This window comes from Ovis canadensis, chromosome 14, assembly GCF_042477335.2.
Source record: "Ovis canadensis isolate MfBH-ARS-UI-01 breed Bighorn chromosome 14, ARS-UI_OviCan_v2, whole genome shotgun sequence".
Lineage (NCBI taxonomy): Eukaryota > Metazoa > Chordata > Mammalia > Artiodactyla > Bovidae > Ovis > Ovis canadensis.
In genome coordinates, this window is record NC_091258.1 from 55,808,213 (window position 1) to 55,835,939 (window position 27,727).

The 27,727-nt window shown below is 39.3% G+C and overlaps 1 long non-coding RNA gene across 1 annotated transcript in view; it reads right to left on the reverse strand.

The window, feature by feature from the left end:
• Positions 1-27,041, reverse strand: part of LOC138418097 (uncharacterized) — an 89,255-nt gene extending 62,214 nt beyond the window's left edge. Inside the window, exon 1 of the long non-coding RNA XR_011248411.1 lies at positions 26,808-27,041. This is a non-coding gene — a long non-coding RNA (uncharacterized lncRNA). The remainder of the gene's footprint in view (positions 1-26,807) is intronic.
• Positions 27,042-27,727: the final 686 nt, after the last annotated feature.

The following is a 27,727-nucleotide window of genomic DNA, read 5'->3' on the forward strand; positions in this document are numbered from 1 at the left end:
ATGTATTAAAAATAATTACACACCATGAAAAAATGAAATTCATTCCAGATACATAAAGCTGGTTCACCATTCAAAAATCAGTCAATGTGATCAATAATACCAATAAGCTACAAAAGAAAATGTATGATCATATCAACCAAAGAAAAGCATTTGACAAAATATAATACCCATTCAGTATAGAAACTCTTAGCAAGTTAGGAATAGAGGGGAACTATCTCAACTTGATAAATACCATCTACGAAGACCCTATAGCTAACATCAAACTTATGGCAAAAGACTGAGTGCTTTCTCTCTAATATCAAGAACAAGGCAAGAATAACTCTCACCACCTTTATTCAACGTATTACTAGGAGTTCTAGTCACTGCACAAGGAAACAAAAAGAAACAAAAACCATGCAGAGTGGAATGTAAGAAATAAAATGATCCCTATTTGAAAATGATACTCCTATCTATATAGAAAGAGTTTTACAAAAACATTCTTAGAACAAATATATGAGTTTGGTAAGGTTGCAGGATAAAAGAGCAACACACACACACACATACACACAATTGCATTGCTGTATATCAACAACTAACATATAGAAACAAAAATTTAAAACACAATACCATATACAATCACTGCAAGGAAAATCGTACATTTAGGTAAAAATTTAACAAAAGATATCCATGATCCAAAAACTGAAAATTCCAAAATGCTAATAACAAAATCAAAAAACACCTAAATCAATGCAAAGATGTGCCACATGCATGGATTTCGAGACTCAAGAGAGTAAAGATGTCAATTCTCTCCAAAATGATTTATAGTTTTAATGGAATTTCTATCAATTTATACAGGAAAAATAAATTCTAAAATTTACATGGAAAGGTACAAGCTTAGAACGACTAAAACAACCTTGAAAAAGAATAACGAAAAGTAAAGAGTAAAAAAGGAATTACTCTACCTGATAACAAAACTTACTTTATAGCAACAGCAATCAAGACAGTGTGATATCGGTGCATGGGATAGTTACCCAGAAAGAATATAATAAGAAACCCAAAAATAGACCCACACAAATATGCACAAATGGTTTTTAACATCACTATTCAGGAGTGCTGGAGCAAGTAAAAATCCATAGGAAAGAATCAAGAATTCAAAATGGATTATGGACTTAAATGTAAAATATTACAATATAAACATTTAGGGAAAAAAAAAAAAAAACAGGAGACCATTTGGAGGATCTAGGGCTAGGCATAACATTCTCTGACCTGACACCAAAAGCATGATTATAAAAGGAAAAACTGATACCATGAACTTCAGAAAAAGTTTAAACCTTTGCTCTGCAAAGAGCATGTGAAGAGGATGAAAAGATATACTACAGATTAGGAGAAAATATTTTCAAACCAAATATCTAACAAAGTACTAAAATCTAGTGTAGAGAAAGAACTCTTAAAACTCAATAGTGAAAATACAAATAGTTGAATTAGAAAATGAGCAAAAGACATAGCAACACTGCACTGCGAGTAAACACAGCTGACAAATAAGCACATGGAAATACAGTCACCATCATCAGCCATCAGTTCAGTTCAGTCCAGTCACTCAGCTGTGTCCAGCTCTTTGCCACCCCATGGACTGCAGCACACCAGGCCTCCCTGTCCATCACCAGCTCCCAGAGTTTACTCAAACTCATGTCCATTGAGTCGGTGATGCCATCAACAATCTCATCCTGTAATCCCCTTCTCCCACCTTCAGTCTTTCCCAGCATCAGGATCTCTTCAAATGAGTCAGCTCTTCAAATCAGGTGGCCAAAATATTGGAGTTTCACCTTCAGCATCAGTCCTTCCAATGAATATTCAGGGTTGATTTCCTTTAGGGTGGACTGGCTGGATCTCCTTGCAGTCCAAGGGACTCTCAAGAGTCTTCTCCAACACCACAGTTCAAAAGCATCAATTCTTCAACTCTCAGCTTTCTTTATAGTCCAACTCTCACATTCATACATAACCACTGGAAAAACCATAACCTTGAATAGACGGACCTTTGTTGGCAATGTCTCTGCTTTTAATATGCTGTATAGGTTGGTCATAACTTTCCTTCCAAGGAGTAAGCATCTTTTAATTTTATGGCTGCAGTTACCATCTGCAGTGATTTTGGAGCCCCCCAAAATAAAATCTGCTACTGTTTCCACTGTTTCCCCATCTATTTGCCATGAAGTGATGGGACTGGATGCCATGATCTTTGTTTTCTGAATGTTGACCTTTAAGCCAACTTTTTCACTCTCCTCTTTCACTTTCATCAAGAGGCTCTTTAGTTCTTCACTTTGTACCATAAGGGTGGTGTAATCTGCATATCTGAGGTTATTGATATTTCTCCCAGCAATCTTGATTCCAGCTTCTGCTTCTTCCAGCCCAGCATTTCTCATGATGTACTCTGCATATAAGTTAAATAAGCAGGGTGACAATATACAGCCTTGACATACTCCTTTTCCTATTTGGAACCAGTCTGTTATTCCATGTCCAGTTCTAACTGTTGCTTCCTGACCTGCATACAGGTGTCTCAAGAGGCAGGTCAGGTGGTCTGGTATCCCCATCTCTTTCAGATTTTTCCACAGTTTATTGTGGTCCACACAGTCAAAGGCTTTGGCATAGTCAATAAAGCAGAAATAGATAATTTTCTGGAATTCTCTTGCTTTTTCGATGATCCAGTGGATGTTGGCAATTTGATCTCTGGTTCCTCTGCCTTTTCTAAAAACAGCTGAGCATCTGGAAGTTCACAGTTCACATATTGTTGAAGCCTAGCTTGGAGAATTTTGAGCATTACTTTACTAGTGTGTGAGATGAGTGCAACTGTGCAGTAGTTTGAGCATTCTTTGTCATTGCCTTTCTTTGGGATTGGAATGAAAACTGACGTTTTCCAGTCCTGTGGCCACTGCTGAGTTTTTCAAATTTGCTGACATATTGAGTGCAGCACTTTCACAGCATCATCTTTTAAGATTTGAAATAGCTCAACTGGAATTCAATCACCTCCACTAGCTTTGTTCATAGTGATGCTTCCTAAGGTTCATTTGACTTCATGTTCCAGGATTAGCCATCAGGGAAATGTAAATTAAAATCACAATGAGACATCACTACACGTTTATCAGAATGGCCAAAATAAAAAATAGTGGCAATACCAAATCCAAGTGAGGATGTAAAGAAACTGGGTCACTCAGACATTGTTGATGGGAATACAAAATGGTAAGCCACTCCAAAAAAACTCTTTCACAGTTTCTTGAAGAACTAAAGATGAAGCTACCATATGACACAACAATTGTACTCATGTGAATTTATCCCAAAGAAAGAAAACTTATATTCACATAAGAACCAGTACATAAATTTATAGCAGATTTATTTGTAAATAGCCAAAACTGGAAACAGCCCAGAATGCCCTTCAACAAATAAATGGTTAAGCAAATTATAGTATATTCTTACCCTAGAATACTACTTAATAAGGAATTCTTACATTCAAAATCTTTGATATATCTCTAGAGAATAAGCTGTGTGAAAAAATATCAATTCCAAAAGATTATATACTAGGTATATAGTTTCATTTATATACCATTCTTAAATAGCAAAATTATAGAAATGGAGCATTACTTTGCTAGCATGTGAGATGAGTGCAATTGTGCAGTAGTTTAAACATTCCTTGGCATTGCCTTTCTTTGGAATTGGAATGAAAACTGATCTTTTCCAGTCCTGGGGCCACTGCTGAGTTTTCCAAATTTGCTGGCATATTGAGTGCAGCACTTTCACAGCATCATATTTTAGGATTTGAAATAGCTCAACTGGGATTCCATCACCTCCACTAGCTTTGTTCATAGTGATGCTTCCTAAGGCCCACTTGACTTCACATTCCAGGATGTCTGGCTCTAGGTGAGTGATCACACCATCGTGGTTATCTGAGTCATGAAAATCATTTTTGTATGGCTCTTCTGTGCATTCTTGCCACCTCTTCTTAGTATCTTCTGTTTCTGTTAGGGCCATACAATTTCTGTCCTTTATCGAGCCCATCTTCGCATGAAATGTTCCCTTGGTATCTCTCATTTTCTTGAAGAGATCTCTAGTGTTTCCAGTTCTATTGTTTCCCTATACTTCTTTGCACTGATCACTGAGGCTCCCTAGCAAAGTAATGCTCAAAATTCTCTAAGTGAGGTTTCAACAGAACACAAACTGTGAACTTCCAGACATTCAAGTTGGATTTAGAAAAGGCAGAGGAACCAGAGATCAAATTGCCAACATCCGCTGAATCATAGAAAAAGCAAGAGAGTTCCATAAAACATCTACTTCTTCTTTAATGACTATGCCAAAGCCTCTGACTGTGTGGACCACAATAAAAAGTGGAAAATTCTTCAAGAGATGGGAATACCAGACCACCTGACCTGCCTCTTGAGAAATCAGTATGCAGGTCAGGAAGCAACAGTTAGAACTGGACACGGAACAACAAGACTGGTTCCAAATAGGAAAAGGAGTGTGTCTGGGCTGTATGTTGTCACCCTGCTTATTTAACTTATGTGCTGAGTACATCACGAGAAACGCTGGGCTGGAAGAAGCACAAGCTGGAATCAAGATCGCTGGGAGAAATATCAATAACCTCAGATATGCAGATGACACCACCTTTATGGCAGAAAGTGAAGAAGAACTAAAGAGCTTCTTGATGAAAGTGAAAGAGAAGAGTGAAAAAGCTGGCTTAAAATTCAAGATTCAAAAAACAAACATCATGGCAAATAGATAGAAAAACAATGGAAACAGTGACAGACTTTATTTTCTTGGGCTGCAAAATCACTGCAGATGGTTACTGCAGCCATGAAATTAAAAGATGCTTGCTCCTTGGAAGAAAAGCTATAACCAACCTAGACAGCATATTAAAAAGCAGAGACATTACTTTGCCAACAAATATCTGTCTCATCAAAGCTATGGTTTTTCCAGTAGTCATGTATGGATGTGAGAGTTGGACCATAAAGAAGGTGGAGCACCAAGCAATTTATGCTTTTGAACTGCAGTGTTGGAGAAGACTCTTGAGTGTCCCTTGGACTACAAGGAGATCCAACCAGTCCATCCTAAAGGAGATCAGTCCTGAATATTCATTGGAAGGACTGATGCTGAGGCTAAAACTCCAATACTTTGGCCACCTGATGCTAAGAACAGACTCATTGGAAAAGATCCTGATGCTGGGAACGACTAAAGGCAGGAGGAGAAGGGGACGACAGAGGATGAAATGGTTGGATGGCATCACTGACTCAATGGACATGAGGTTGAGCAAGCCTTGGGAGTTGGTGAAGCACAGGGAATCCTGGCATGCTGCAGCCCATGGGGTCTCAAAGAGTCAGACACAGCTGAGTGACTGAACTGAACTGATAGAAATGGAGAACAGATTTGTGATTGTTAGGGCTATAGCCAGCCAGCTTTGGGTATGTGGAAGATCAGGATGAGGGATCCTTATAGTATAGACTTGTTACTTATCTTTTGAGTAGTTCAGAGTCGATATACAGGTTGGTATATTACACTATAGCTTTACCAGATGTTACTATTGGAAAAACTAGGTAAAAAGTACATGTGATCTCTTTTATGTCCTACACTTGCATATGAATCTACATTTATCTCAAAATTCTTAAAAGTCATATCTACTTGGAAAACATTGTGACAGTTTCTTGTGAAGTTCAACATATGACCCAACAATCTACTTGGAGGTATTTATCCAAGAGAGATGAAGACACAGGCCCACACAAAAACACTTCTATGCAATTCTTCCTGATCATCATTTAGAAACAACCCAACTGTTCAACTAATAGCACACCCATACAATGTAATTCTACTCAGCAATACAAAGAAAGAAACAATTGACATATTGCAACAATATGGATGAAGCCCAAAACCCTTGTGCTAAGTGAATGAAGCCAGACTTGAAAGGATACATATTGTATGATTCCATTTATGTTGCATTCTGGAAAGGAAAGACTCTAGGGATAGAGAATAAATAAATGGTTGTCATGGCAGGGAGAACAGAATCACTGAAAGGAGCACAAGGGATTTTGGGGTTAAAAGAAGTAATGTATGCATGGATGGCAGTGGTATTCACACACTGTCTATGTTTGCTAAAATCTGTTAATCTGTACATTTTAAAAAGTATGAAAAAATTAACTGAGAATCCTAATTATGACGATAATGATGCAGCTGAAAACTACCAAACATTTGAGGAAATCAAGCCAATCAATAAGGGGAATCAAATTCAATAAGTGGAAAATATGCGCTGGAATACTGATTCCCCAGAATAACATAGGACAGTCCAGTTCAGTCGCTCAGTCGTGTCTGACTCTTTGCGACCCCATGAATCGCAGCATGCCAGACCTCCCTGACCATCACCAACTCCCGGAGTTAACTCAAACTCATGTCCATCAAGTCGGTGATGCCATCTAGCCATCTCATCCTCTGTCATCCCCTTTTTCTCCTGCCCCCAATCCCTCCCAGCATCAGGGTCTTTTCAAATGAGTCAACTCTTCTCATGAGGTGACCAAAGTACTGGAGTTTCAGCTTTAGCATCATTCCTTCCAAAGAACACCCAGGGCTGATCTCCTTTAGAATGGACTGGTTGGATCTCCTTGCAGTCCAAGGGACTCTCAGGAGTCTTCTCCAACACCACAGTTCAAAAGCATCAATTCTTCGGTGCTCAGCTTTCTTCACAGTCCAACTCTCACATCCATATATGACCACTGGAAAAACCATAGCCTTGACTAGACGGATCTTTGTTGGCAAAGTAATGTGTCTGCTTTTGAATATGCTATCTAGGTTGGTCATAACTTTTCTTCCAAGGAGTAAGCGTCTTTTAATTTCATGGCTGCAGTCACCATCTGCAGTGATTTTGGAGCCCCCAAAAATAAAGTCTGATGCTGTTTCCACTGTTTACCCATCTATTTCCCAAGAAGTGATGGGACCAAAACAAGGTTAAGCTAAAAGGAAGAAAGTGTCGGAGGAGAGGAGGAAGAAGAGGGGGATGATGAGAGATAGACTTGAAAGTCCTGAGATCTACTTAATTTCAGAGAGAAAACAGAGAGAACAGAATGCAAGAAAAAGGCAGAGGAATAACATGTGAAAATCTCCTGAAGAAAAAATATCAAGTCTTTAAATCAAAAGGATCCATACTGAACAGAATAAAAGGAAAAACTGTAATCCAAATTACATCTGTAAAATTCAGAGAACCAAATAAAAGACAGAACATGTAAGCCTTCCAGGAAAACAAAACAAAAAAAAGATGTTAGGACTTCCCTAATGGTCCAGTGGTTAAGAATCTCTTGCCAATGCTGGGGACATGGATTCGATCTCTGGCCAGGGAAGATTCCACATTTGGAAGGGCAAATAGGACAGTGTGCCACTACTACTGAGCCCAAGTTCTAGAGACCGAAAGCCACAACTTCTGAAGCCTGGTGCCTGGAGCCCAGGCACCACAAGAGAAGCCCACACTCAACACAACTAGAGAAAGCCTGCACACAGCAACAAAGACCCACGATAGCCAAAAATAATTAAATAAGTACATAATTCTTAAAATGTTACCTGAAAAAGAAAAAGGATTAAGAAAAAAAAAAAAAAGACCACACTGGCAACTGATTTCTTTTCAGGAACTCAGAATACTGAAGAGCAACATCATAAAATTTCAGAGATAATACTTATATTGAATTTACATTTCTATATCCAGCTGAAATATCAATCAAGTATTAGAGCAAAAAAAGATACTGTTTAAATTATTCAGTGACTCAAAGTTTTCCACACACAAATCCTTCCTGGAAGAATTACAAGAAGACACACTGCAGCAAAATAAAACAAAGTAAGATCCAAGACTATTGGAAGATAACAATAGTGCACAAAGAAATTGGTAAAATTTATAGTTGAGTCTGTGGACATGAGTTTGAGCAAGCTTTGGGAGATGGCGAAGGACAGGGAAGCCTGGGATGCTGCAGTCCATGGGGTTGTAAAGAGTCGGACACGACTGAGTGACTGAACAAAAACAGATAGTTGAGTCTAAATAATTGAAATAAAGAGGAATAGAATTCCGATGGATCACAGTACAGGAGGTGGCAGGGGATGGGGGAGAAGAGTTAGAGGAGCAAACAATAGGGAGAAGATCTCAATTGATTCTAGACACCAAAAGAAAAATCTAATCAATATTTTCAGAGTAAATACAAACAAAATGTTTAATGTTTTAACTGCCAGAATTCTGAAGAGAAAATAGGTATGTAAATGTGGGAGGGAAAAGTTCTAGAGGGACACACGCTGCTGAGGATGAGTCCCTGTGGGGAAGATACAGGAAGTGAGTGAGGGGTTGGTCTGAGGGGTGTCAGCTTTATCTGTAGCATGCTCATTTTACAAGAATGTATTCATGTGCTTTGTGATGTTTAACTAAATGAAGTAAATAAATATAAAGCACAGAGAGAATGATAAATATCATCATCGCCCCAGAGATAATAAATTTAAACTGCGTAGTACATTTCTATCTAGTTTTATTTATGCATATATATAAATATTTTAGAGGCAAATAGAGATAAAGATATCTTTTTATGTATCCACATACAGTGAGGTTTCCTGTCTTTTTATAAAATTACACATTTCGATTTATTGGTGTTTTGCAGTTCTTCCACACATTCGTATTTCCATACCAGTAAATAGTCTTCAACAGAATTATTTTTAATGCCTGAATAATATTCCATACTCTACACATTGTGGTTCATTTAACGATTTATTGGATCAAGATGGCAGAGGAGTAGGACATGGAGCTCACCTTCTCCCAAAGAAACATTAAAAATACACCTAAACGTAGAATTGTTCACACAAAACAGCTACTGAATGCCTGCAGAAGATGTCAGACTTCCAGAAAGACAAGAAAGCCTCCACATAACCAAGCAGGACAACAGAAAAAAGAGAAAGAAGGAATGTGGGTGGAGCCTGCGCCCCAGGGAGGGAAGCTCTGAAGGAGGAAAGGTTCCCACAGCTGAGCAAGTGTGGGGAGATCGGACCAGACTGGACAGAGCAGAAGCTTCAGAACCTAGGAGGAGCGCACAGCAACTGGTTTGTGGAAGGCAAAACAGAGAGTACCCTGCACAGGTCTGCACTGCCATCCTGCAATCCCCAGCCTGAGACACTCTTCTGTCCCTGGTGGTGGGGGCTGGGTGCTGAAGCCCAGGTTTCAGAGGGCAGTCCCAGGGAGAGGACTGGGATTGGCTAGGCTGCGGGAAACAAGATAAAAACCCACAAGAACTACTAAATAAAGAGGGGATACTCAGCAGTTTGTTAGTGGATATTTGAGTAGTTTTCCATTTTGTGCTAATTTAAATAACACCGCAATAGACACCATTATATGTGAGTCTCTGTGCACATCTGTGATTACTCCACTTGAATCACTAGAAAATCAACCAGAATATAAGCATTTTTAAGCATTTACTGCTTATTACAAAACTGTCTTGAACAAAATATTAATATATCTCAGTTCTTGTTCAGCCATTCAGTCATGTCCGACTCTTTGTGACCCCATGGACTGCAGCATGCCAGGCTTCCCAGTCCTTCGCTATCTCCTGGAGTTTGCTCAAACTCATGTCCATTGAGTTGATGATGCCATCCAACCATCTCACCCTCTGTCACCCCCTTATCCTCCTGCCTTCAAACCTTTCCCAGCATCACAGTCTTTTCCAAAGAGTCGGCTCTTCGCATCAGGTGGCCAAAGTATTGGATATCTCAGTTAATATGGAGTCAAACCATCTTCATCAAACTTCCTTCAGCACTGATAATTTTTTTCTAAATTTCTGACAATAAGTTAAGACTGTTTAAAGCTGCGTATCTGTAATGATTACTAAAGTTATAAGGTTAAGCAGCTTTTACATGTACTTATTGTCCATTTATATTTCTAACTTTAGTAATTGCCTGTTTATTTCCTTCAATCATTTTTCTATTTCATATTAATCTATAAAATCTATTAATAAATAATGCCAATATCCCTTTGATAAGTATATTTACCCTTTAATTTCAATTATGATATTATTTAAAAAACAATTTATATCTTCATGCCATCTAATGTGTCATTATTTTTCTTTCTGTTCTCTGCCTTCGAGGTCATGTTAAGAAGGCTGTCCTCAATATTACCAACATTTACCACTTCCCAGGTGGTGCTAGTGGTAAAGAATTTGCCTGCCAATACAGGAGACACGATGGCACCCCACTCCAGTACTCTTACCTGGAAAATCCCATGGACAGAGGAGCCTGGTGGGCTGCAGTCCATGAGGTTGCTAAGAGTTGGACACGACTGAGCGACTCACTTTCACTTTTCACTGTCATGCATTGGAGAAGGAAATGGCAACTCATTCCAGTACTCTTGCCTGGAGAATCTTGTGGACAGAGGAGCCTGGTGGGCTGCTGTCCATGGGGTCACACAGAGTCGGACACGACTGAAGCGAATTAGCATGCATGCATGCACTGGAGAAGGAAATGGCAACCCACTCCAGTGTTCTTGCCTGGAGAATCCTAGGGACAGGGGAGCCTACTCGGCTGCCCTCTATGGGGTCGCACAGAGTCGGACACGACTGAAGCGACTTAGCAGCAGCAGCAGGAGACACAAGAGTTGCAGGTTCGATCCCTGGGTCAAGAAGATCCCCTGGAGTGGGAAATGGCAACCCACTCCAGTACTCTTGCCTGGAAAATCCCATGGACAGAGGAGCCTGGTGAGCTACAGTTTGTGGGGTCTCAAAGAGTCGGACATGACTGACCACACACGCACATACACTACCTATATTCTTACTCTATTTTGATTTCATTTTTGTGGTCTAGTCTCTAACACATCTGGGACTATCCAGTTTTATGGTAAGGCTCCACCTTTACATCTTCCAGATGATTAAATGGTTGTCTCAATATCATTTCTACTTTCCCCACTGATTTCTTAATAAATATCATTTATATTAATTCCAAAAGAAATATTAGAATATATCTTTATTATGAGAATTGAACAATTTAGACAAAGCAAAAAATTCTCTTTGACCAAACCTTATTCAACCTCCAATTGCATTCTCTCATCAGAAATAACTGTTGCTATCAGTTTGATATGTGAAAACCCAGAGTTTTGGTTTTTGGTGTTTTTTTTTTTTGGTAGTAAAAATAACTAACTTATGAGTGCTTACCACATGCCAGGCAGGCTTTACATACATTAGCTTGTATAATCTTCCCAAAGCCTACAAAGTAGATGCAACTGCTATTTTACCATTTTACAAAAGAGGAAAGAAATTAAGACAGGTACTTGGAGGGGGCGGGAGACCTGAGAACCTGCCCAGAGACACCCAGAAGCAGAATCAAAATCTGAACCACAGGGAATCAGGCTTCAGCATCAGCCAGAGCACCAGCCAGTGTCCTGCTGTCTCACAGTACACTTACTTGCATAAGTGAAAAATATACACATTACTCACTTTTAAAAAGAGACTTTGTGCCAGTGGCTAAAATTCCATGCTCCCAATAAAGGAGGCCTGATTTGATTTCTGGTCAAACTGATCTCCACGCCACAACTAAGACCTGTCCAGCCAAACAAATAAATAAAGTATTTTAAAAAGATAGCTTGGGGGTTTGATGAGATATAATACATATTATATATGTATAGTTAAAGCCACAGTTTTTCCAGTAGTCATGTACAGATGTGAGTGTTGGACCATAAAGAAGGCTGAGCACCAAAGAACTGATGCTTTCAAGTTGTAGTGCTGGAGAAGACTCTCAAGAGTCCCTTGGACAGCAAGGAGATCAAACTGTCAACCCTAAAGGAAATCAACCCTGAATATTCATTGGAAGAACTGATGCTAAAGCTGAAGCTCCAATACTTTGGTCACCTGATGTGAAGAGCCAATTCACTGTAAAAGACCCTGATCCTGGAAAAGATTGAGGGAGGAGGAGAAGGGGACAACAGAGGATGAGATTGTTGGATAGTATCACCAACTCAGTGGACATGAGTTTCAGCAAACTCTGGGAGATAGTGAAGGACAGGGAAGCCTGGCATGCTACAGTCCATGGGGACACAAAGAGTCAGACATGACTGAATGACTGAATGAAGAAAACAAATACTATTATATGCTGCAATCTATTTTTTCCAAATGTCCATATATCTGGGTTGTCTTTCCATATCAATTCACATAAATCAATGATTTTTTAAACTGCTATACAGTGCAATTTAACCATAGTTTATTTACCCTTCTCTCATGTATATATGGAGATGGCAATGGCACCCCACTCCAGTACTCTTGCCTGGAAAATCCCACGGGTGGAGCAGCCTGGTGGGCTGCAGTCCATGGGGTCGCGAAGAGTCGGACACGACTCAGCCACTTCACTTTCACTTTTCACTTTGATGCATTGGAGAAGGAAATGGCAACCCACTCCAGTGTTCTTGCCTGGAGAATCTCAGGGATGGGGGAGCCTGATGGGCTGCCATCTATGGGGTTGCACAGAGTCAGACACGACTGACGTGACTTAGCAGCATGTATATATACGTCTTTTCATTGCTTACAATCTTTTGCCATTAACAAGGCTGCAAAGAACAGCCATCTGGGCTTGATGTTTCTAGAAGATACTTTTGACTAGCTTTCTAATTTCTTCAATGGAAGTTAGCATATTTAGGTTTTCTATGACTTCTTGAGTTAAGTTTGGTAATTTGTTTTTTTAATAAAGTCATACATTTCATCTACTTTTCAAAAGTTATTAGTATAAAGGAAGCATCTTATAAAACTGAATTTCTTCTGTATCTGCAGGTATAGCCCCTTATCCTATTTACGATGCTGTTTATTTATACTCTCTCATCTTAATTACATTTGAAGATTTTAATGATCAATTCTCACAGCTTTGTTTTTCTTATTTGTTTTATTAATGTCAGTTTTTAATCTTTATTACTTTCTCCTACTTTCTGGAGATTTGATTTTTTTGTTCTTTTTCTAGTATCCTGAATATTATGCGTGGTCCATTTGATTTCAATTTCCCTTGTTTTCTAATGTGTGCATTTAAGTCCATAAATTTTCCTCTGATTGTTGCTTTGGCCACATCTCACAGGTTTTAATATTTAATGCTCTGTTGCTTATTTCTAAATAATTTGTAACTTGCACTTTTTATTTCCTTATTAACACAAGAATTTTTAGAAGTATTTTTATATTTATGATCAGAGAGATTTATTTCCTTGCTCTTTGAGTTGTTATTTCTTCATTTGGTCTGTGAATAAGCCTATATGATCTCTACTTTTACAATTTGCTGAGATTTCCTGTGTTGTCAAGGATTTCATCAATTTCTTTATATATGTTTGAAAAGATGAGTATTAGAAGTTTCTTAGTACCAGGTTGTTCATTGTGCCATTTAAATTCTATTATTTAAAATGACCATTTATTTTAAAAGTCTGCAATTTGTCCTCCCATGATTACAAATTTGTTAGTATTTGTTGTACTATCTGTTTTTGTTTTATATTTTCCAAAGCTACATTTTTAAGGGCACAGGTGCATAATTGTTACATCATCTTGGTAGATTATTTTTAACAATATGAACCCCTATGCATACTCTGTAATGTGTTCCCTCTGACTTAACTAAACTGGCACCTAAAATACATTTTAAAATTTTTAGTACAGTTAGGTTTATTTCTTGACTGACTGTTTATCTCCATTGATTTAATTTATTTGGGGGCACTATCACCTTTTGCTCATTGTGAATTTATAAATTAATTTACTGGCTAGATAAATAATTGGTTGCTCTAGCATATTCATTCATCCATATCAGCTTACCGTTATTTTGTAAAATTCTCAAAAAATCCAATTTAAAATATTTTTCTAGAATAGAATTATTTATAAATCAGTTTGGGCAGATCTCAGTGTACTTAAGTCTCCCCACACAAGCCTCAGGAAAATTTTATTTCTTTTCTTTGTGTCTGGCCCATGTCTTAATAATTTTCTTTTTTTCAAATATTTTCTATTTTGTGTCATTTATATGAACTGAATATTCTTCTTTCTCTTTTATCTCTGTTAATATTGTTTTTATTTTATATAGGACATCTATTGATCTCTATGTATGTGTTTTATAAAGGGACATACTGAATATGCTGTTGGACAATGATCTTAGGGATTTTAATACTGTCATAAAATAGCAATAATTTTTGCTATTAATTTGACCATTCCAATCTTTATTCCCCATTTTTATTACTTTGACTATAATCCTCAGCCCAGGTAGCTCGGTGGTAAGGAATCTCCCGTGAATGCAGGAGACGCGGATTCGATCCCTGAGTCAGGGAAGATCCCCTGGAGGAGGAAACAGCAACTCACAGTATTCTTGCCTGGAGAATCCCGTGGACAGACGAGCCTGGTGGGCTACAGTCCACAGTGTCGCAGAGTCGAACATAACTGAACGATTGGGCAAGCACACACATAACTATCTTTGTTTGTTACTATAACAAGAATTCCTTTCAGTTTCCAATTTTGAGAATGGTACAGGCTGTCATTTTCAGATAGAGCATCTTTTTCATGCAAACCAGGATTTCTCAACCTCAGCACTATTTTTATTTTGAGTAGGATAATTCTTTTGGGAGATGAGTGAGGGGAAGGAGGCTGTCCTGGGCATTGTAGGATGCTTAATAGCATCCCTGATCAGTACCAAATGGATACCAGTAGCACCACCTCCAAATCACAACAGTTAAAAATGTATCCAGACATTGTTAAATGTCCCCTTGGTGGCAAAATTTTCCCCGGTTGAGAACTACTAGTGTAATGAATTATCCTTCTATTACTACTTTACTCATAACCTTTGGACAGAGTGGATGCTGAACTTCATCAATTATCTTCTCAGCAGATGATTACTTATTTTTCTCCAATGGCTTATGGATATGATAAATTTTTAATTATAATAATTTGGTCCATTCTTACAACATTGGAAGGAATAAGGACTTACTGGTCAAGGTATACCATTTTCATAATGTTATTCTTTCTGAAGATTGTTTTAACTGTTTGAAGTCCTGTGGTTTCCTGTGAATTTTAGAATTATCTATTTCTTTAAAAAAAATAATGCCATTGGAACTTTTAAGGAGATAGCACTGAATCTGTAGATCACTTTGGGTAGTATGGACATTTAAACAATATTAATGATTCCGATCGATGAACATGGAATGTATTTCCATTTATTTATGTCTGCTTTATATTTTTCATTGATATTCTATAGTTTTCAATGCATACATTTTTCATCTCCTTGGTTAACATTTATTTCTAAATGTTTTATCCTTTTTGGTGCTATTGTAAATGTGATTATTTTCTTAATTTCCTTCTCAGATAGTTCATTTTTAGTGTATAGAAATGCAACTGATTTTTGTATGTTGATTTTTTTTTAATCCTACAAATTTGCCAAATTTGTTCATTAATTCTAATAGGTTTTTTGTGGAGTCTTTAAGGTTTTCTACATATAAGATCATGTCATCTCCAAATAGGGACAATTTTACTTCTTCTTTTCTGATTTAGATGCCTTTCATTTCCTTTTCTTGCCTAACTGCTATAGCAGTTAGAACTTTCAGTGCCGGGAGCCAGCGTGAGGAACTCCGCCCGTGGCAAAGGTCATGAGGAAGGAGGCTCAGCATATGCAAAGGCGGGATCGAGCCTCAGGAGACCCCCTGTTCCCAAGCATCTACCCCCAAAACCAGAGTCTGCCTACTTTACTGCTTCATGCTCTCACCTACACCTCTGACTTAATGGGCGCTGTCCCCCACCACCTCTCTTGGAGGAGTTAACTTACAGCTCCAGTTAATGAAATTTCCTGGGAGTGACAAGAGTATTTCAACTTACAAACTCCTCTGAAGTTTCTCTAGCCTGCCTGAACAAGTTCATCTGGCCACATATGACTGTTCACAGCTTCCCAAGCGTGAGAGGTATGAGATGCTTTAAACTTTCTAAATACAGATTCTTTTGAGAGGTTAGAAAATTATTAGTATAGTATAGTGGGTTGACTAGGAATTATATTGGTGAAGGGTTTCATTTGTTGGGCCAATATTTGCTGCTAAGTCTCCATATCCCCTGCCCTTATACACATTAATGAATACAAGTAGCATATAGGAGAAATAAGTATTAACCTTTAAGATTAACCATGTTAAACCTTAGGCTAAATTCCTTTCTCGGTTGTAACCCACTGCACCTTCACCCTATAGGAATGCAACTTTATCTGGTGCCTTTGGAGGGTGGCGCCTGGTTTAGGAAAATTCACCCCTGGAAGAATAAGTTTTCTGGTTGACTGGCTGTTATCAGAAAGAAAGGACCATAAAATGTCAGCAGGCCTCATGGCCAGAAGATGATGTAAAGCCCCTAAGACTTTTGTATACATTTATATGAAGCACCTGATTTTGATAAAGGTCAGGTCTGCTGACCCCACATGACTTTGTATTCTATCTCTATGTATAACAAAAAGTATATAAGCAAACCTGGAAAATAAAGAAGTCGGACCAGTTCCTGGAAAGACTGGTTTCCCCCGTGTGGTCTTTTCTCATTCTCTTCTTTTCTGGCTGAATTCCCATCTGGAGCGTGGAGGCTCACCATGTATACTTACTTGCCCTGGCTTCTAAGACCCACGCAAGAGGGAGCCCAAGGCAGGGCACCCTCCGCTATTCAAGCGGGCGCCAGTGGTCTATGTAGGTGGTGCAAACTCCAGGTCTTGGAGTTTTATTGGCTTTCCACATAAACCAAGTTATTCAGCATCTTTTCTCCACTTATTTTCCTACTACACTATTCTTTCCTAATCTCTCTTTATATCTGTAATTAAATAAGTTCTTTCCTAGGATGCCGACTCTGTCCCCTCTTCGAATTCCCTGGATCCATCGGGGCTGGACCCCAGCATTTCAGTATTATGTACAGTAAAAGTGATGAGTGGGAATCAAATGTATGTCCTGTATCTGAGCTCAGAGGAAAAGCTTTCAGTTTTTTCACTGTTGAGTATGACATAAGCAGTGGGTTTGCACTATGTGGCCTTTATTATTTTGAGGTACATTCCTACTCTACTTAATGTGTTCAGGGTTTTTTATTGTGAAAAGGTGTTGGATTTTGTCAAATGCTTCTTCTGCACCTGTTGAGATGGTCATACATGTTTTACCCTTCTTTCACTGACTGGTTTTCATATGGGATGCAGGCTGAAGCCATCTAGCATCCCAGGGATAAATCTCATTTGATCATGATGTGTAATCCCTTTATGTGATGTTAAATTGTGTTGGTCAGAATTTTGTTAAGGAATTTTACATCTATGTTCACCATGGATATTGGTCTGAAAATGCTGTAGGCATCATACTTTCTGGGTTCAAAATACATTATAAAAGCTATAGGATTTAAAGCAGTATGATACTAGCATAAAGATGATATATAGACCAATGGAACAGAATAGAGAACTCTGAAGTAAACTCACACATGTACAGTTGACTGATCTTTAACAGAGGTACCAAAAACACAGAATGAAGAAATTACTTGTATTCAACAAATAGTGCTGCTGGAACTTCCCTGGTGGTCCAGTGGTTAAGAATCCACCTGTTCAATCCCTGTCCAAGAACTAAAATCCCAGATGCTACAGTGCAACTAAGCCCATGCACCACAAATGACCAAGCCCACATGTCACAACTGCTGAGGCCTGCGTACTCTGGAGCCCATGCTCTGCAACAAGAGCAGCCACCGCAGTGAGAAGTCTGCTCACTGCAACTGGGAAGTAGCCCCTTCTTGCTGCAACTAGAGAAAGCCCACACGCAGCAACAAAGAGCCCATGCACCAAATGAAGACCCGGCACAGCCAAAAAGAAATAAATGAAAACAAATTTTAGAATGAATACAGGTATACTATGGCTGAACAGCCTTTGCTGATCACCTGGATCTGTCAAAACATTGCTTATAGGCTATACCCCAATACAAAATAAGAAGTTCAAAAGAAAAAATCAATTTAAAAAATGTTAAATAAAATAGTGCTGCAAAAATTGTATATTCACAAGCAAAAGAATGAGATTGGACTCCTTTCTTCAACTCCACACAAAATCAACTCCAAATGGATTAAAGGCAAACATAAGACCTGAAGCTGAAAAACCCCTTGAAGAAAGGAGGAAAAACTCTCTTGACATTGGTCTTGACAATTATTTTTTTGGATTTGACATAAAAAACATAAGCAACAAAATCAATAATACACAGGTGGAACTGTATTGAACTAAAAAGCTCCTATACTGGGAGGAAATGATCAGCAGAATGAAAAGGTAGCCTCCAGAATAACATAAAAAATTTATAAACTGTCTGCCTAGTATGAAGTTAATAGCCAAAATATAAAAGAATCTCCTACAATTCAACAGCAAAACAAAAATAGCCCAAATAAAATATCAGCAAAAAACTTGATATTTCATTAAAGAATATATACAAATGGCAGCCAGGTATACAAAAAGAAACTCAGTATCACTAATCAATAATTTGTTGTGGCAAATCCATACCACAGCAAGCTAGCACCTCACTCTTGTTAGGATGGCTATTACCAAAAAATATACCTGTTGGTGAGGACATGGAGAAATTAGGACCCTTACACACTGTTGGTGAGAATGTAGAATGGTACAGCCACTACAGAAAACATTATAGAGATTTTTTAAAAATTAAAAATAGAACTACCATATGATCCAGCCATCTTGCTGCTGGTTATATATCCAAAAGAATTGAAATTCAGATCCTAAAGGGTATCTGTAATCCTACATTTATTGTAGCATTATTCACAATAGCCTAGATAAGAAAACAACCCAAAAGTCCATGAACAGAAGAATGGATAAAGAAAATGTGGTATACACATGCAATAAAATTATTTAGCCTTAAAAAAAGGAAATCCTGCCATTTATGACAACATGGATGAACCTTGAAGACATTATGCTAAGAGAAATGTGCCAGTCACAGGAAGACGAACACTGTATGATTCCACTTGTACAAGATATTTAAAATGGTCAAACACGTAGAAGCAGAAATAGAATGATGTTTGCCAGAGCTGGGGGGCGGGGCAGGGAAAACAGAGAATTTTTGTTCAATAGGTATAAAATTTCAGTTTTTCTAGATGAATAAGTCCTAGAGATTGGTTATACAATATATCAGTAGTACCTACAGTTAACAATACTGTACTGTGTACTTTAAAACATATTAGGAGGACAGGTCTCATCTTAAATGTTCTTTCCATCAAACATACACACGCACACATGCACACACATGCTCACAAAACATACACACACACACACATGCTCATACACACACACCACACAAGAACACAAGGAAATTTTTGGAGGTTGGTATCATAGGTATATGCATCTGTCTAATCTCAGAGCCATGAGATTAAAAGACACCTACTCCTTGAAAGGAAAGCAATGACAAACCTAGACAGCATATTGGAAAGCAGAAACATCACTTTGCCAACAAATGTCCATATAGACAAAGCTATGGCTATTCCAGTAGTCATGTACAGATGTGAGTTGGACCATAAAGAAGGCCGAGCGCTGAAGACCTGATGTTTTCGAATTGTGGTGTAGAAGACTCTTGAGAGTCCCTTAGGCTGCAAGGAGATCAAACTAGTCAATGGTAAAGGAAATTAACCCTAAATATTCATTGGAAGGACTGATGCTGAAGCTCCAATACTCTGGCCACCTGATGCGAAGAGCCAGCTCATTGGAAATGACCTTGATGCTGCGAAAGACTGAAGGCAAAAGGAGAAGGGAGCAGCAGAGGATGAGATGGTTAGATAGCATCACTGACTCAATGGACATGAATTTGAGCAAATTCTGGGAGACAGTGGAGGACAGAGGAGCCTAGTGTGCTCTAGTCCACAAAGAGTCAGATATGACAGAGCAACTGAACAACAACAAATCTCATCAACATGTATTGATGTATACTAAATGTGCAAAAATTTTGTCTATCAATTGTACCTCAGTAACGTTTAGATATAGATGTAGTCCTCACTTTTTACGTTACATTTATGTTTACATGTGAGGTTTACCCACAGGTTTTCTTTGTTTACTATTTTTGCTGGACTCAGTGTACGATTATTGTCGATTTATAAGGTGAATTGGGAAGTTTTCCATCCATTATTATTAGCATGATGATCCTCTATCTTTTAAGAGATTTAAGTGGATTTCCTACACAACCATCTGTTTTAACATTCTTTCCCTTTCTTCCTTTGTTATTCAACTATTCGACAATTAAAATTTATAATTTAAGTGGAGAAGGGATAAATTGGGAGATTGGGGTTGACATAGACACAGTCCTGTATATAAAAGAGATAACTAGTAAGGTCCTACTGTATAGCACAGGGAACTCTACTCAGTACTCTGTAATGGCATATATGAGAAAAGAACCTACTGAAGAGTGGGTTTATCTATGTGTGAGCTTCCCTGGGGGCTCAGATGGTAAAGAATCTGCCCGCAATGCAGGAGACCTGGGTTCGATCCCTGGGTCAAAAAGATCTCCTGAAGAAGGAAATGGCTACCTACTCCAGTATTCTTGGCTGGAGAATTCTATGGACAGAGAAGCCTGGCGGGCTGCATACAGTCCATGGGGTTGCAAAGAGTCAGACACGACTGAGCAACTAACACTTTTACGTATATATATAACTAATTCACTTTGCTGTATACCTGCAACAAACATGACACTGTAAATCAACTATGTCCAATAAATAGTTTTTAAATAGCAAAAAAAAACCCTGCAATTTAAAATTTCTTAGAAAATCATTCATTTCAACAAAGCTTCAAGCTTTTTGGAATACGTGAATACCTCTTCTTTTTGAAATAAAAATGTCTTCTGTGCTTTCTCACTCTGTTTTACTTCAATAATTACTCAAATGTCTTTACCCAGTTCTCAGTCTTAGATTTGACAGTTTGTTATCTGTTTTCTGATTTACTAACTTATATTTTGTCCTCATCAATATCTTCTTAGATTTCATTAAATATTTATTTGGTTGCACCAAGCCTTCATTGTGACATGTGGGACCTCATTGCATGTGTGAGATCTTTAGTTGTGGCATACAAACTCTTAGCTGGGGCATGTGGGACCTAGTTCCCTGACCAGGCATCGAACCGAGGTCCTTCGCATTAGGGAGTGCAGAGTCTTAGCCACTAGAACACCAGGGAAGTCTTTCCCTAGGTTTCTTTTGTTGCTGTGTTTCTAATGTATTGACTTTAATGCTTAATTGATTTCTATTTATTCTATGTTGATAATGTTGGTCTTTAAAGCTGGTATGTGTTTTACCCTGAGTCCTTCTTTGACCACACATTGTAAGTTTTGATATACGGCATCCTCATTGTCATTATTTTCTAATTGGTCCTTAAGTATAGCTTTGATTTCTTCTTTGGCCTAAGAGTTATTTCAGAAAGGCTTTAATAATTTTTTTAAACTGGTAATTAAGATTTTAATGACTTTTTGTTCCTTTTCTAAAATATGATATCTGTATACTTTTTGATTGTGGGTGTGTCTTCATTCGGAGAAGGCAATGGCACCCCACTCCAGTACTCTTGCTTGGAAAAGCCCATGGACGGAGGAGCCTGGTAGGCTGCAGTCCATGGGATCGTGAAGTCGGACATGACTGAGCAACTTCACGTTCACTTTTCACTCGCATGCATTGGAGAAGGAAATGGCAACCCACTCCAGTGTTCTTGCCTGGAGAATCCCAGGGACAGAAGAGCCTGGTAGACTGCCATCTCTGGGGTCGCACAGAGTTGGACATCCCATCACTTCATGGGAAATAGATGGGGAAACAGTGTCAGACTTTATTTTGGGGGCTCCAAAATCACTGCAGATGGTGACTGCAGCCATGAAATTAAAAGATGCTTACTCCTTGGAAGAAAAGTTATGACCAACCTAGATAGTATATTCAAAAGCAGAGACATCACTTTGCCGACTAAGGTCTGTCTAGTCAAGGCTATGGTTTTTCCTGTGGTCATGTATGGATGTGAGAGCTGGACTGTGAAGAAGGCTGAGCGCCAAAGAATTGATGCTCTTGAACTGTGGTGTTGGAGAAGACTCTTGAGAGTCCCTTGGACTGCAAGGAGATCCAACCAGTCCATTCTGAAGGAGAGCAACCCTGGGATTTCTTTGGGAATGATGCTAAAGCTAAGGCTCCAGTACTTTGGCCGCCTCATGAGAAAAGTTGACTCATTGGAAAAGACTCTGATGCTGGGAGGGATTGGGGGCAGGAGGAGAAGGGGACGACCGAGAATGAGATGGCTGGATGGCATCCCTGACTCGAAGGACGTGAGTCTGAGTGAACTCCAGGAGATGGTAATGGACAGGGAGGCCTGGTGTGCTGCGATTCATGGGGTCGCAAAGAGTCAGACAAGACTGAGTGACTGAACTGAACTGAACTGAAGCAACTTAGCAGCAGTAGCAGCAGCAGCATGTCTTCATTATTTTATAGCCAGCATAAACTGTGTATTTTGTGACTGCTTCATGTGACTACTAATGTAATGTCTCATTTTAGGAAAAATATCAATTTTAGAAACAACTTTGTTATTTGAAATCATCTAAAGCTTTAGAATCTTTGCCTACAAAGTCTGCCACTTACCAAAAGAGAGGACTTAAGTTTGTTTTTTAATACAGGTGTGACTCTCTCCATTTCTTGTTGTATTCCTAACAATTTGCTTACTGGATTTCACTGTAATGTTATTTGGTATAATAGGATCATTACTAGCTCATTCTACTAGACTGTAAGCTCAGAGAAAATAGGAATCACATCTGCCTTGTTTAACACTGAATTACCAGCCCCAGCCCAGTACTCATTTTTATTGTTTTAATATTCATTTATTTATTTTTGGCCACGTAGGGTCTCAGTTGTGGCTGGCATGTTCAGTAGTTCTGGCACACAGGTTTAGTTGCTCCGCTGTACAAGGCATCTTAGTTCCCCAACCAGGGATCTAACCTGAGTCCCCTGCATTGGAAGGCAGATTCTTAACCACTGGACCACCAGGGAAGTCTCAGTTCAGTTCAGTTCAGTCCCTCAGTCGTGTCTGACTCCTTGCAACCCCACAGACCACAGCACGCCAGCCCTCCCTGTCCATCACCAACTCTTGGAGCTTACTCAAACTCATATCCATTTAGGTTGGTGATGCCATCCAACCATCTCGTCCTCTGTCGTCCCCTTTTCCTCCCACCTTCACTCTTTCCCAGCATTAGGGTCTTTTCCAGTGAGTCAGCTCTTCACATCAGGTGGCCAAAGTATTGGAGTTTTAGCTTCAGCATCAGTCTTCCAGTGAAAATTCAGAACTGATTTCCTTTAGGATGGACTGGTTAGATCTCCTTGCCATCCAAGGGACTCTCAAGAATCTTCTCCAACACCACAGTTCAAAAGCATCAATTCTTCAGCGCTCAGCTTTCTTTATAGTCCAACTCTCACATCCATACATGACTACTGGAAAAACCATAGCTTTGACTAGACGGACGTTTGTTGGCAAAGTAATGTCTCTGCTTTTTAATATGCTATCTAGGTTGGCCATAGATTTTCTTCCAAGGAGCAAGCATCTTTTAATTTCATGGCTGCAGTCACCACCTGCAGTGATTTTGGAGCCCCCCAGAATAAAGTCTGTCACTGTTTCCACTGTTTCTCCATCTATTTGCCATGAAGTGATGTGTCCAGATGCCATGATCTTAGTTTTCTGAATGTTGAGCTTTAAGCCAACTTTTTCACTCTCCTCTTTCACTTTCATTAAGAGGCTCTTTAGTTCTTCTTTGCTTTCTGCCATATGGGTGGTATCATCTGTGTATCTGAGGTTATTGATATTTCTCCTGGAAATCTTAATTCCAGCTTGAGCTTCATCCAGTCCAGCATTTCTCATGATGTACTCTGCATATAAGTTAAAATAAACACGGTGACAATATGCAGCCTTGATGAACTCCTTTCCCAATTTGGAGCCAGTCTTGTTGTTCTATGTTCAGTCCTAACTGTTATTTCTTGACCTGCACACAGATTTCTCAGGAGGCAGGTCAGGTGGTCTGGTATTCCCATCTCTTGGAGGATTTTCCACAGTTTGTTGTGATCCACACAATCAGAGACTTTGGCACAGTCAATAAAGCAGAAGTAGATGTTTTTCTGGAATTTTCTTGCTTTTTTGATGATCCAGTTGATGTTGGCAATTTGATTTCTGGTTCCTCTACCTTTTCTAAATCCAGCTTGAACATCTGAAAGTTCATGGTTCACGTACTGTTGAAGCCTGACTTGGAGAATTTTGACCATTACTTTGCTAGCATGTGAGATAAGTGCAATTGTGTGGTAGTTTGAACATTCAATGGCATTGCCTTTCTTTGGGATTGGAATGAAAACTGACCTTTTCAAGTCCTGGGGCCACTGCTGAGTTTTCCAAATTTGCTGGCATATTGAGTGCAGCACTTTCACAGCATCATCTTTCAGGATTTGAAATAGCTCAACTGGGATTCCATCACCTCCACTAGCTTTGTTCATAGTGATGCTTCCTAAGGCTCACTTGACTTCACATTCCAGGATGTCTGGCTCTAGGTGAGTGATCACACTACCGTGATTATCTGGATCATGAAGATCTTTTTTGAATAGTTCTTCTGTGTATTCTTGCCACCTCTTCTTAATATCTTCTGCTTCTGTTAGTCCATACCATTTCTGTCCTTTATTGTGCCCATCTTTGTATGAAAAGTTCCCTTGGTATCTGATTTTCTTGAAGAGATCTCTAGACTTTCCCATTCTACTGTTTTCCTCTATTTCTTTGCATTGATCACTGAGGAAGCCTTTCTTATCTCTCCTTGCTATTCTTTGGAACTCTGCATTCAAATGGGTATATCTTTCCTTTTCTCCTTTGCCTTTCACTTCTCTTCTTTTCATACCTTTTCTCAGGCCCAGTACTTGTTGAATAAATACACAAAGGTGTATGTCCTTCATCAATAAAAATAGCTTATCTGTTACAACTAACATTTTTACTCTCAATTCAAATTTTTCTGACGCCAGTATTCTGTCCCCATATTTTCTTTGTTTGTTTTGCTTCATATATCTTTCATGTCTTGTTTTTGCTTTGTTTTTCTTTTTTTATGGTTTTTTTTTTGCCCTATCCTTGACCTATGAAATCTACTTTGTTTCTAATTGCATGCAATAAACAATGATCCAGGTTAAAATTCAGTTATTAAGTGGCTTTAAGTGTTTCAAAAAGTAGTAGTTAACCCCTATATTCAACATTTCATGATTCATGGATTTTTATTCTCCTCCCCTAGACCTTTTTCTTGTTTAGCTAGTCCTTAGATACTTATTAGATAAACTGGGATCACACATATGGATTGTTATTACTTTTCACATAGTATGACTTCACTTCAAAAGGTGTTTTGGTTTTTAGTGGAAGTATACTTGACTTGGGCTTCCCAGGTGGTACTATTGGTAAAGAACCTGCCTGCCAATGCAGGAGATGTAAGAGAGAGATGCAGTTTCTATCCCAGGATTGGGAAGATCTCCTGGAGAAGGGCATGGCAACCCACTCCAGTATTCTTGCCTGGAGATTCCCATGGACAGAGAAACCTGGCAGGCTATAGTCCATTGGGTCACAAAGAATCTGACATGACTGAAAGGACTTAGCATGCATACTTGATTTATAATATTTTATTAGCTTCAGGTATACAACATAGTAATTCAAGTATACAACATAGTAATTCAATATTTTCATAACTTATACTCCATATAAAAATCAGTATAAAACATTGTCTATATTGCATGTGCCGTATATTAGATCTTTATAACTTGGAATTCTCCAGGCCAGAATACTGGACTGGGTAGCCTTTCCCTTCTCCAGGGGATCTTCCCAACCCAGGGATCTAACTCAGGTCTCCCACATTGCAGGCAGATTCTTTATCAACTGAGCCACTGGGGAAGCAAAAGGATACTGGAGTGGGTAGACTATCCCTCCTGCAGGGATCTTCTCAACCCAGGAATCAAACCAGCGTCTCCTGCATTCATTACAGGCGGATTCTTTACCAACAAGGCTGTCAGGGAAGCCCCTTTATATTTTGTAGTTTGTACCTTTGAATCCCCCTCACCTATTTCACCCTTCCCATCTCCGTCCTCGCTGGCAACCACCTGCCTGTTTTGTTAGTCTTTTTCTGTTTGTTATGTTTGTTCATTCATCTTTTAGATTCCACATAGAAGTGAAGACAGCATTTGTCTTTCTCTGTCTGATTTACTCCGCTAAGCATGATACCCCTAGCTCCATCTATGTTGTCACGAATGACATTTATTCTTTTTATAGCCGAGTAATATTCCAGTGTGCGATGTGTGACATCTTCTTTATCCATTCATCTGTTAAAGGACATATAGTTTTTTTATATTTAAATTTAATTTTTTAAAGAATGTCTCAGTTATTTAGACCAGTATTTCTTAAGGCATAAATTATGCCTTAAAGTTTGTCCTACCTCTTCCAGGCAAAGACCTGGGCCTTTTTCCTCCTACACCAAAAGTCCTTGGCCAGGGGCCACGCAGGGTGCTGGGGAATAACAGAATTCCCAGGCAGTTCTATCTCCCCTTACAGGCCAGGGAGCTTCAGTGCTAAAAACTAGATAGTGAAAAGGGGCAACTAAAATCAAAACACACAGAAGCTGCTAAAGAGACAAGAGGGGTCTGGACAAAGCACCAATGCTGTTGGCTACACCCGTACCTAAGTGCAAAGAGCAGGTGGGAGCAGTGGCTCCCGTGGAATGAACCAGTGTACTTTCTGTTGGTGACCCTTCACCCCGCCCTCCTCACCTGGCCTTCACTGTCTGTCACCCTCTCCCATCGAAGTGGAGACACTGGAAAGGCCGCGCCTGGACTTACCATCATTGCCAGGCTGCATCAGCTGCTGGACAGAAGCTTCCATTAATGGGTGGGCTTCCCAGGTGGCGCTGGTGGTAGAGAACCCGCCTTTCAGTCCAGGGGATGTAAGAGTCATGGGTTCATCCCCTGGGTCCGGACGATCCACCCGCCTTTCAACGCAGGAGATGCAAGAGGCGTGCGTTCATCCCCTGGGTCAGGACGATCCCCTCAAGGATAATAGCCTTCCATTATCACCTGCAAAACAGAGGGAAGGACGGCTCTTCTAAAATTCACACGTGAAAAGTGAGGGTGTCAGGTGAAGGATGCGCGGACACGGTGACCACGGGGTTTACCGCTTTATTAAAATTGTGATTGTCCAGGTAAAGATTCAAGCAGGTCACATATTAATAATTATCACTGACAATCTTTAACATCAGCCGAAGTCCGCACATGAGGCAATATTACATCTCCCGGTCTCATTTATCTTACTGCTTATGGCCCCTCTGTGGTCAGCATGCCGCGAGCTTCGTGGACATTTAATTATGTGCACATCGTAAATGTAGCTGACAAGGCAGAGGTTGCCTGGGGAGGCTCCTGGCAAAGGAGTCAGTGTGGAAAGTAGTGACTTGAGGCCCCCCACCACAGGGCAGGGCGAAGACACTTCTCCACAAAGTCCCTCTGAAGTGCCCTGATGCCCGCTGGCTGGACAGGGGCACCTGACGGGACAATACTTGGTGTGCTTCAGCCCCTCAAACTTTCAGATGCATCAGCTACACTGTCTTGAAACTTAAGGTCAGTTTGTTTTATCTGTTTGTTTGGGGATGTTTTCTAAGGATTACATTCCATTATAGGTTGTTACCACATATTGGGTAGAATTGCCCCTGCCATACAGTACGTCTTTGTTACTTAATCTATTTTATGTAGAGTAGTTTGTGTATGTT